The 12,869-nt window shown below is 33.4% G+C and overlaps 1 protein-coding gene across 1 annotated transcript in view; it reads left to right on the forward strand.

The window, feature by feature from the left end:
- Positions 1-222: 222 nt before the first annotated feature.
- LOC135216862 (alkaline phosphatase-like) overlaps positions 223-12,869 on the forward strand; it is a 40,491-nt gene continuing 27,844 nt past the window's right edge. Inside the window, exon 1 of the mRNA XM_064252376.1 lies at positions 223-242. The gene's annotated coding sequence lies outside the window, so the exon portion shown is untranslated. The remainder of the gene's footprint in view (positions 243-12,869) is intronic.

Below are 12,869 nucleotides of genomic sequence, written 5' to 3' on the forward strand. Positions count from 1 at the left end.
TCCTTAAGTCAGCTACCAGCTACAACCTACTTTGGTGAGTAGTTTCATTAATCTTTTCCATTGTTTTTTAATCTTTTCATGAACTATTCTCCTTGTTACCATGTCGTGCCTGAGCTATGTAACCACTCTATATACGACTTATCAATGCTCCAACATGCCTCTATTTAAACAGGGAGAGCACAAGAGTCTATTTTACAGTCTTCTCATCCAGTGACACCGAAGAAGACTGCCAGTTAGGAGAGGTAATTATACAGCACAGTTCATCTTGTAAACTGTTCATTATTTCAATATTACTGAATCACGGCACGTAAGTTACGTCTGCAAGAATAAAACGAAAATATAATGAAGGACAGAAAAAAAAATGGGCAGACCTTCACAGCCAGCTTCATTTCGCCTTGAAACATATGGTGAAACAAGTGAGAGCGCAATCTCAAGTTGATTATACATAATCACGTGTTCCAAGACCAAATGCCCACCGGACAGGGCCTTCAAAAACAGACAGATAACGGGACAACAGACGATGAACCCGGTCTGCTCCGGCGACCTTCGTCTTTATTGTGATTTACTGCCAAGATCCACAACGGAATTTGAAAAATATCCCTGAAAATGATAATCATTCTTTCACTAGTCATTTAGATAAGATTCGGGTCACTCGTAAGAAATGTTAGTGTCGCTCTTCCAAGGGCAAGGAACCACTGGACGTTTTAAACTGATTGCAATACAAATAAATCACAGGAGTTTCTTTTGATGCTTTATGGGACTATAGAGCCATGAAATCTTCCTTCCCACCGTTATCCCGACATTAAGGGGTCGGTTGCCTAATGCGCCTTCTCATCAGGCATGGTTTATTGTTTGGCAGAAGGGTTTTTACCACCGCATGCCCTTGTTGTCATCAACCACAGTTATTGACAGTGGGCCTAGCCTTTCACCAAAATGTAAGGCTGCTAAGCAGTAGTTTTCACAGTTGGTGGTGGGCCTGGCCTTTCACTAAAAAGTAAGACTGCAAGGTAGCATTTTCCACAATTATTGGCGGTGGGCCTAGTCTTTTACTAAAAAGTGAGACTGCAAGGCAGCAGCTGTCCTTTTAGTCGTCTTTTACGACACGTAGGACCTACGGTGGTAATATTCTTACAACCCTACCACAGGATAGAACTATAAGGCCATGAAATGCTGTATATCAGATTCAAGACCCCATTAAGTATTTCAGTCGAGTTTCAGATCAAGGGCCTGATAGAATTTTATTTACTAATACATAATGCCGATCTCTTAAGCTCGTTGTACCAGAGCTAATGGACTATGTCACTAATGGAAAAGGTCATTTAAATCTAAAATCTGATTTTATATAGTAACATTAAGCCGATCAAAGGTCATGAATGTGTGAAATGACTCGTGATACTGACTTGTAATGGGCTCACAAGAAGTCGATACCAGTTACTTAAACTGAATCTTTTGGTACAAATGGTGGGACGATCAGCCCAGTGACTTTAAACCTGGACCCGAAGAAGACGAAAAAGAATGGCTTTTCTTCTGTCATAGAAAACGGAGGCAGGTAGAGAGCTCTCAAGCAGTACAGCAGGAGAGAAGACATACCTTTTCCATATGGTGTAAAGTTAAGTATATCTTAGTTTAACCAGACCACTGAGCTGATTAACAGCTCTCCTAGGGCTGTCCCGAAGGATTAGATATTTTTACGTGGCTGGGAACCAATTGGTCACCTAGCAACGGGACCTACAGCTTATTGTGGGATCCGAACCACATTATCTCGAGAAATTTATTTCTTTCACCAGAAATAAATTCCTCTGATTCCGCGTTGGCCGAGCCGAGAATAGAACTTCGGACCACCGGATTGGTAGCCGAGTGCAAAAACCACTCGTCCAACGAGGAACTTGCCATAGGGTGTAAGCAATGGCTCTTGGAACCATGAGACTCAGTAATGAATTGATCTGTATTTCCTTCTCTTGTTTCGAGAAGAAGAAAATTTTCGAACATGTTAAATTTTATGAGAACATCAGTATCTATTTCCGATTATTTTTCCATCAATTGGCGGTTGCCTTAAACAGGTATGTCTTTAAAAGGAAATCCAGCAATACATTCGTCATTGATATTTAGCTGTAGTTATAATTATTATTATTATTATTATTATTAATATTATTAATATTATTATTATTATTATTATTATTGAACAATAGCAATACTTAAAGTCTGAATACTTATTTAAATTATGTATATATTACCACGAATAAAAATAACGCTTTCACAGAATGAAATGCTAATTTGTGTCGCGATATCGAGACTAAATAAAAGAAAAGAAAAACTACAGGGATGTAAGAATGACAATATGACTAGAGAACAGAGAAAAACAAATCGGCAAAGAAAATTAATACGATGGAACAGCAACTGGGGAATAAGCCAGTGAAGTTAGGGCAACGGAGACTGCTGCTCCAAAGTAACATAATATCTACAATACTCCTAAAGAAAAAAAAAGTTCCCCTTCGCTCTCAGATAAAGAAGTGAAAGGCTTCTGTGGACTTCGATGCTGTGAAGAATAAGAACCACAAACTAACTCTAGAGATGCGTTACCATCAATGGTGACAAAGGAATTTCCCAACTGAAATGTGCTTAGCGCCTCAGTGGCGTGGTCGGTTTAGTCTTGGCCTGCCACCTCGGTGGCCCCGAGTTAAATTCCCGGGCATTCCACTGAGGTGTCAGAGATGTGTATTTCTGGTGATAGAAGTTCACTCTCGACGTGGTTCGGAAGTCACGTAAAGCCGTTGGTCCCGTTGTTGAATAACCACTGGTTCCATGCAACCTAAATATACCATACAAACAAACAACTGAAATGTCCTCCGTACGGGGTTAGGGCCATCAGTGCACCTTACTGGGAACACTGCAGGCATTACTTTGAAGGGTTCCTTCGGCCATTAGCTGCAACCCCCTTTCATTCTTGTCACTGTATCTCCTATCATATTATCTTTCTTCCATCTTGCTATCCACCCTCTCCTAATAATCATTTCATAGTTTAATTGGGAGGTTTTCCTCCTGCGTCACCTTTCAAGCCAACCTACTCTCAATTTCTGTAACAGCGCTGAATGCCCTCATAGGTCCCAGTGCTTGGCCTCTGGCCTAAACTCTATATTCCATTCCAATTTAACTGAAATATCTTATGGAAGGGAGTCTAGAGAGAGGAATCGTGACAATGATTCAGATCACAATCACTATTACTGAGGATAAGTAAGCCTAAGTACCTCTTTTAAACTTTTCTCTAGAAAGAAAACTGAGGCGTGTTACATTAATCCGACATCTGGTAACGTATCCTTAAAAAACATTAAGAAGCTTTCTGGTACCATTAAATTTCATAGGTTCTAAAAGCGCTTGGTAAAAGGAACTTCGGAGCCGAATGTAACAATACTACTTACAAATATTTACGCCTCACGATATTAACGTATGTGTAGTATAAAATTCATTTGTTCCCTGAAACACAGCAGATAGGTATCTTTACTACATGACAATCTCAAAAATCTGATCATACACAACCACAAACTATTCCTTTATTAGTAAAAGGAATTGTTTCTGGCCCATTTATCTGCCTTTTAAAACTGCTTCATATACAGTTACCATTACCTCAACTATTTTCCCTATAATAGGGTCAGTCAAGCTACACTTTCAAATCTATCTTTCCACCGCAAATGGTAACATTTTGCTCATATACTGCTGACAACACCACTTAGTGTTCCTTGTTAGATCTCTGATAATAAAGATAATCAACTATAGTAGATTCACATCAACCGTGCATGTGATGTCTAGGCCCGTCCTTTACGACGCTCCTGATTGGCTGTTGATAAGCCAATCATGCAGGGCTGGAAACTCTCCCTCAGGAGAGGAGGAACACACATCCTGCTTATGTGAACTCTCGAGAGACTGAGAGTTTCTAGCCCTGTGACTGGCTTATCAACAGCCAATCAGGAGCGTCGTAAGGGACAGGCCCAGACATCACATACACGGTTGACGTGAATCTACTATAGTTCTAATCGGTCCAGAGCAGACATCATAAATGCAATGTGAGTTGCGTCGTTACGTGGTCTACTCTCTTATTTTCGAGATCAACAGCCGCGCTGCTTGTAAAGACTGAAAAAGATAATAAATATCCCAGAAAAATACCGTGGAATATGAGTCGTGGTACATATTAGTTCATATATAGATATATATATATTATATATATGTGTGTGTGTGTGTGTGTGTGTGTGTGTGTGTGTATCTACATATATATATAGTATATAAAGTCTACTAGACCTCAAACTACCAATTTTATCTAATATATATATATATATATATATATATATATATATATATATATATATATATATATATATGAAGATTTCAGGAGGTCCATGATACACTCTCAGTAACAGGCCATGATTTATTATACAAAAACGTTTCGCACACAAAAACACGGTGCATCATCAGTCTGTGAAGAAATAAAAACAATTACATTATATTACTACATAAAAGGAATTCATCAAAAATTAAAATTGACATTAAAAAACTGTAAAAAAGCATTATTAAAAAACAGTAAGAAACAAAAGAGAGAGACTACTAAAACACCAACCATCTCTAGTAAGGAAAGAAGAGGGAATGACAAAAACCGAGGTCCCAGTCAAGACGAAAACTATGCCAGATATAAAGTTGAAGACGAGGTGTTATTGTTGAGTGAAGGAACCAGCCTTTTTATGAGTAACGACTCTAAGGTGGTTAAGTGATCTGGGTCCTTCGTATAGCCAATTATGGAGAAGTGCTGCTTCAAGATCTCTATTTTACAAAGAGCAGCATGATTTCTAATATTGGAAAATTCAGGCTGCTTAATTCTTTGACCTGTGCGAAAGCTGAAACCCTTATGGCTGCAATATCTCTTACATTGGATCGACTCGAAGGTTACTGCAAGTGAAATGTGTGAGATATTGCAGCCATAAGGGTTTCAGCTTTCGCACAGGTCAAAGAATTAAGCAGCCTGAATTTTCCAATATTAGAAATCATGCTGCTCTTTGTAAAATAGAGATCTTGAAGCAGCACTTCTCCATAATTGGCTATACGAAGGACCCAGATCACTTAACCACCTTAGAGTCGTTACTCATAAAAAGGCTGGTTCCTTCACTCAACAATAACACCTCGTCTTCAACTTTATATCTGCATAGTTTTCGTCTTGACTGGGACCTCGGTTTTTGTCATTCCCTCTTCTTTCCTTACTAGAGATGGTTGGTGTTTTAGTAGTCTCTCTCTTTTGTTTCTTACTGTTTTTTAATAATGCTTTTTTACAGTTTTTTAATGTCAATTTTAATTTTTGATGAATTCCTTTTATGTAGTAATATAATGTAATTGTTTTTATTTCTTCACAGACTGATGATGCACCGTGTTTTGTGTGCGAAACGTTTTTTGTATAATAAATCATGGCCTGTTACTGAGAGTGTATCATGGAACCTCCTGAAATCTTCCTATATTGCCGTCTGCAGATACTATATATATATGTATATATATACATATATATATATATATATATATATATATATATATATATATATATATATATATAGTGAAGGTGTTGCTTCCAGCGTATTAGAGTAATGGCAATCTATCAGCTGGAGACCTCAAACTTACAAGTTTCCTTAGGACACGAACTAGCTGCGCACTTGCGTACAAATTTATTCTGGTTTAATTTATGATGATGCTTGGGGGCAAAATTGCAAAAGCGATATCATGCAGACGACTACACTCTCGTACGCGTTTAATCATCGTACGTAAGTATTTGAGGTCAACTTTGAACCCTAACTTCTACGTCGTTTTCTCAAGAAGAAAACTGATTGCGAAAGAAGCTATCCGACATTAGCATACGCGTTCTCTAGCGTGTGAGAAGAGCTAGCGTACACAATGGCATCTTCGACCTGTGATATAAAAAGTCTATAATATTCACCTTGGCCCTATTAAATGAAGTGAAAAACAACGATAAAGGACAGACATAATATATTTCAGACTTGCGATGTGATACTATGATAACCTTGACTTACTTATAGAGTCGTAAATAACACAACAATGCCGGCAAAGTATTGTATTGATCACCTACGAATGGGCATTCCACCCAGTACCTACTAGACTCCTCTCCTTGGCTAATCGTATTCTTGTCTTGTCTACTGCTGACGTACTTACATTTCTCTTCTTGTCATTCTCTTTAACCGGATTTGTAAAGTGTTAGTTCTGATTCAACTTATTAATTTTACTTTTTCATTTCTCCAGTGTGTCAGCTCTTCTATTCTTTATTACCAAGGAACAGGATCCTTAATCTTTTGTATATATATATGATATATAAATATATATATATATATCTCATATATATATATATATATATGATATATATATAAACAAATATTCTTATATATAATATATATATATATATATATATATATATATATATATAATAAAAGAAACTCATTAAAACACCAAAAAATAGAGAGAAAAATTTACTATATTTCAGAGATTACTGTCTCCCTCTTCAGGTAGATGAATGAGAAAAGTCTACCTGAAGAGGGGAGACAGCAGTCTCTTTATATTTTGGTGTTTTTATGGGCTCCTTTTATTAGATGGAATTCTGTTGTAACAGAACATTTTTACCGGTCATATATATATATATATATATATATATATATATATATAGATATATATATATATATATATATATATATATTATCGTATGCTTTTCAAAAAGCCTCATTTTAATGTCCTCATTCCTACTGTTTATTACCGGAAACAGGACTCATAAACGTTTTGCGAGAGCAACTGATATCATTAGTTTTATGGATATTATCGTATACTTTTAAAATAGTTTTATTTCAATATGTCCACTTTTCTGTATTGTTCATTGCCGGGAACAGGATTCAAAAAGTCTCCTTTTAATATGTCCACTTATTTTTATTGTTTATTATTACCGGAAACAGAACTCTTCAACGTTTTGCGAGAGTAACAACTATCATTTGAATTGTGAATATTGTCTTTTACATTTAAAAGAATCTCATTAATAAATAAATCTATTTATTTATTTATTCATTCATCCGTGACATGAAAGGTCGATTCTTGGCATTACTCTGTGTTTGATTAATTAAATGATTAATGAAAGCGTTTCTATATTTATTTACTTATTTATAAATCAATTTATTTTTTATTTTTTAATTAATTGTTCTACATATTTATTAATAATTGATTATTAATAAATAAACAAATGAATTAAGTAATTCATTTAATATTTAATTTATTCATTCATTCATTAACATTATTATTATTTCTATATTTCTATAATTATTGTTTCATTCTAATCCACTTAACTCACGTTTCCGTGTTTTGCAGAGAAATGCCGTAATCCCAGCCAGACTGCTGGCAATGCGTGAGACAGTTTGCTGGTTGCGTGCGAGAAAAAACACTCCTGGTTATACTTTGCCTAATCTAATGAATTAGGATATTGCTGGTTACGCCAAGCACGTACAACTTCTTTAATACAATTGTCCTTTGCATGACTTATTTTCCAAGTTCAGCGCACAGGTTTTCGTACGATGGTGTTCTGAAACATCACACTTATATTGCATCGGAAGATGAAGTTATTCGAATAAAATGAGAGGTGTGAGATGTACGCTTAGTGAAAGAATTCGTCAATATAGTAAAATGATATCATTATCAATTTCAAAAGAAATATTTAGGTGAATATTTTTCTTTGGGTTATAAGACTTCGATCTATTAAATCTATTGCAGATTTAAACACATAGCGTGCATCTTTTACAGTCAAATTATGCTGACGATGAGGTTGTAATTAGTGATTAATGATATAGTGACCAAATGATCTAGAGATACAGTGATTTGCTAGTAATGATATAGAGATTAATGACTAATGAATGATACAGGGATCAGTGATATAGAGATATAGTGATTTGCTAACAGTGATTTGTCGAACTTATATGGCATTACCATAAAGAATACCCCTGCATAAAAATAGAAATAATAATAATAATGGTAATGAATGAATGAATAAGTAAATTAGATATTTAATGAATTATTAATTAATTTATTTTTTCATTAATAACCAATTATCAATAAATAAGTAGAATAATTAATTAACAAATAAAAAATAAATTAATTTATAAATAAGTAAATAAATAAAGAAACACTCTCATTAATCATTTAATTAATCAAACACAGAGTAATGCCAAGAATCGACCTTTCATGTCACTGATGAATGAATAAATAAATAAATAAATTTATTTATTAATTCACTATTAATAAATTATTAATAAATAGGTAGAGTAATTAACAAGTGTAAATAAATTAATATATAAATAAGTAAATAAATAAAGATACAATTTCAGTAATTAATTATCTGTTTAATTAAACAGAGGAAATGCCAATAATCGACCTATCATGTCACTGGTATCTTCATGAATGCTGACTTAATTAAGGACATTACCTTATCAAACACGAAATTTTAATAGTTTTTTCGCTCTTTTTACTCTCTTCTTTTTCGTGTTTTGCCAGATGTTGGAAACACTTTACATTTTGTAGATAATTGAAATTCACTATTAAAATATGTTTTGAAAATTCTTTGTATTTTGTCTATAATTGAAATTCCATATTTAAATTGACTTTGGAAATGCTTTGCATTTTGTCGATAATAAAAATTCACTATCAAAATCCGTTTTGAAAATGCTTTGTATTTTGTCTATAATTGAAATTCACTATTAAAATCTGTTTTGAAAATGCTATGTATTCTATCTTGTCAATTATTGCAATTCCCTATTAAAATCTGCTTTGAAAATGCCTTGTATTTTGTCTTTAATTAAAATTCCCTATTAAAATTTGGTTTGAAAATGTTTTGTATTTTGTCGATAATTGAAATTCACTATCAACATCGGCTATAAAAATGCTTTGTATTTTTCAATAATTGAAATACCCTATTAACATCTGCTTTGAAAATACTTTGTATTTTGTCTTTAATTGAAATTCCCTTCAAAATCTGCTTTGAAAATGCGTTGTATTTTGTCTATAATTGAAACTCCCCATTAGAATCTGCTTTGAAAATGCATTGTATTTTGTCTATAATTGATATTCCCCACTAAAATCTGCTTTGAAAATGTTTTGTATCTTGTCAATAATTGAAATTCCCTATTAAAATATGATTTGAAAATGCTTTGTATTTTATCTATAATTGATATGCCCCACTAAAATCTGCTTTGAAAATGCTTTGTATTTTGTCTATAATTGAAATTCCCTATTAAAATATGCCTTGTAAATGCTTTGTATTTTATCTATAATTTAAAATCCCTATTAAAAAATGCTTATAAAATGCTTTGTATTTTGTCTATAATTGATATTCCCCACTAAAATCTGCTTTGAAAATGCTTTGTGTTTTGTCTATAATTTTGAAATTCCCCTTCCCAGCTTAAAAATCTGCTTTGAAAATGCTTTGTGTTTTGTCTATAATTGAAATTCCCTATTAAAATCTGCTTTGAAAATGCTTTGTATTTTGTCTATAATTTAAAATCCCTATTAAAAAATGCTTATAAAATGCTTTGTATTTTGTCTATAATTGAAAATCCCTATCAAAATCTGCTTTGAAAATGCTTTGTATTTTGTCTATAATTGAAAATCTCTATTAAAATATGCTTTGAAAATACTTTGTATTTTGTCTATAATTTAAAATCACCATTAAAATCTACTTTGAAAATGCTTTGTATTTTGTCTATAATTGAAAAACCCTATTAAAATCTGCATTGAAAATGCTTTGTATTTTGTCGATAATTGAAATTCTCTATTAAAATCTGCTTTCAAAATGCTTTGTATTTTGTGTATAATTGAAAATCCCTATTAAAATCTGCTTTGAAAATGCTGTGTATTATGTCAACAATTGAAATTCCCTATTAAAATCTGCTTTGAAAATGCTTTGTATTTTGTGTATAATTGAAAATCCCTATTAAAATCTGCTTTGGAAACACATTGTATTTTGTCGATAATTGAAATTCCCTATCAAAATATGGTTTCAATATGCTTTGTATTATGTCGGTAATTAAGATTCACCACTAAAATTTTTATGAAAATACTTTGTATTTCGTTGATAATTAAAATTCCCAAGTAAAATATTTTGAAAATTTTTTGTATTTTGTCAATAATGGGGATATTCACTACTAAAATCTTTTTTCAAACTGCTTTGTACTTTTTTGCTTATTATGATAGACACTATGAAAATATGTTTTCTATAAATAGTTTCAGTTCGAAGGTCAACTCTCATGCTGGCAGGATCATCTTATCACCTTCTGATGTTCTTTGCACACACAAAGCCGTGTTTGTACGTGCAAAGAACAAAAATATTTGTTCAGATCATGGCCAACTTTTTTTTTTTTATCTGCCAGCACGAACACAATACAACGGTCAGTAACTCCTCTCTCTCTCTCTCTCTCTACTCTCTCTCTCTCGCTCTCTGCTCTATATATATATATATATATATATATATATATATATATATATATATATATATATATATATATAATATATATATATATATTTACCTATCTCTCTCCAGTTCGAAATATGTTTATATGTATACCCCAGTGGAAACACGACACCGTAGCGCCGTTGAGAGTTAATATTTTTGTTCTGCTTTTCGACAGTACACGTTTCGATAATACTAAAAATGAAGAAGCATGTAGTTTACTTTCACATAACATGTGCTTCAGTTCGTTTACAAATTTACACTATTTTACTCATTATAATCGGCATAAACATTCAAAGAAAAACCGGAAACTATATTAATAGTTATATATTGTCTGTTGGAAAATTCACGGCACCAATTGAGTAGTGATATCTTTTTCCTAAATCTTCATATTGCAGTTTTTTACTTTTTCTTTTTTTACATTTTCGTTTTCATAGCAAAATTGAATGATCTGATTGGACATCTCTCTTCCGGAATTGCATGCAAGCTACATAAAATAAGTTGATATTCCTCAAGTAAGCCGTTTAGATGGTTAAAGGACTTAATTAAGCCTTTGTATATCTGAAGTAATTTACTTTAGATTTGCTACGAATTTCAAGCCGTAATAACTACGGAACACCTGTCCTCCTCCATCTCAGCCTCAAATCGTGATATTTACTGAAAAGTCATTCTCATTTAAGGGGTACAATCACTATTTGAATGAAGCTGCCTGAATGAACTGTTACAATTATTTGCATATATTTCTCAAATAACTCTTTTGGTTCTTCGAATTCTTGAATGGTGAGATGATAGCTGACAGGACGAAGCTATTTTCACTCTGCTTTTACAAAACGTCTGATAAACCAAACAACTAGATCAAGTATTTACTATAACCTTCAACACTGCAGTGAATCCGTATCGTATACCAAGAATTATATACTGCAGTTTTTTTCAAGAATCATGGCAGATAAGAATCAGGTGGAATTTATGATAGATTATATTGGCATCAGGTGATGATGCTATTTGCATAGCTATTAAAAACATTGAGTAAGATTTATGGATCTTTCCTAGATAGTGACCCCATGAGGTTTCGCAGGTCGATATCTAGGACTAATATTTCTTGGGGGTTATTAGCTTTATGATGTTTAGTCTTTTGTTTATGTATTTAAGGTAATCCCCGACGGGCTTATATTAAACACGCCGCAAAGGTGGATACACACCGGGTTAAAACCCGTGAGGGTCACCATCTAGGAGAGATCCAGGTTTATGTAAGGTTTATAAAACCCTTCAGAGAAAGAGTAAGAAGAGTAGCGAGGACAGAGAACAACACGAGAGTTGAAGGTCCTTCAGGAGAAGGAATCAAAGGATGATGGAAGCTGGAAACAGAGGGAGTGATATGAACGCCTGCATGACTTGGATAGCCGACCAGCATGGATGGTATGATTAGACGAAAACAGCAAGAATAAAATAGTGAGCAGAAATAACCAAATCTAAAACTATTCGTCTCTCCATCTGGCCATTGCTCTAGATCTTGTTGAAAACCTTCCATTTTTACCACCAGTAGGTTGTGAACAGCATGGAATAATAATAATGATAATAATCCTTATCATTTGTTATCATTCAGAGTTTAAAAAACATCTCATACAAACCAAATACAATACAATACACAATTAGTGCCATGCAAACAATTGTATCATAAGTATGTAGTCAAATTTCAACTATAGAAATCTCACAAGGTTATAAATAAAAGAGAGAAATCTTTGCTTGTGGTGCAAAGTGCAGGCAGCAATAGGCCACAGTGAGGCCCGAGAACTAATGAGAGAGAGAGAGAGAGAGAGAGAGAGAGAGAGAGAGAGAGAGAGAGAGAGAGAGAGAGAGAGAGAGAGAGAGAGAGAGTATGGTCATCATAGTGTCTGGGTCTTTTCGTTCTTTGAGTAATTCAGGGGATAGTTAACCCGTCAATGGTGGTCGAGAAATGAAGTCGACAAATGAAGTCTGATCCTAAATTCAAGCCTTGACCCAGATCTCTGAAAGACACGAAGTATATATATTTTTTTTTTGTCAATCTATGTCAGTCTCCCTATCTTTTTCAGACGTCTTATATGGACATTCTATTCTGAGGTAGCTTGCAATACAAGCTAGGGCCTTTAATACAGTTTACACGAACCTTTTTCTCTGACTGAATGAAATTAGTTTAATAACGTGAAGAAAATAACCTAAGATATCTCAAAAGTCTAGAATTAAAAACCCATTCGTTTCCATCTTTATATAATATCTTTAGGTTCTGAATTTATGTGGGTTCATTGTAACTTCTGCACTTATAATAATAATAATAATAATAATAATAATAATAATAATAATAATAATAATAATAATA

This window comes from Macrobrachium nipponense, chromosome 6 (genome assembly GCF_015104395.2).
Source record: "Macrobrachium nipponense isolate FS-2020 chromosome 6, ASM1510439v2, whole genome shotgun sequence".
Classification (NCBI taxonomy): domain Eukaryota; kingdom Metazoa; phylum Arthropoda; class Malacostraca; order Decapoda; family Palaemonidae; genus Macrobrachium; species Macrobrachium nipponense.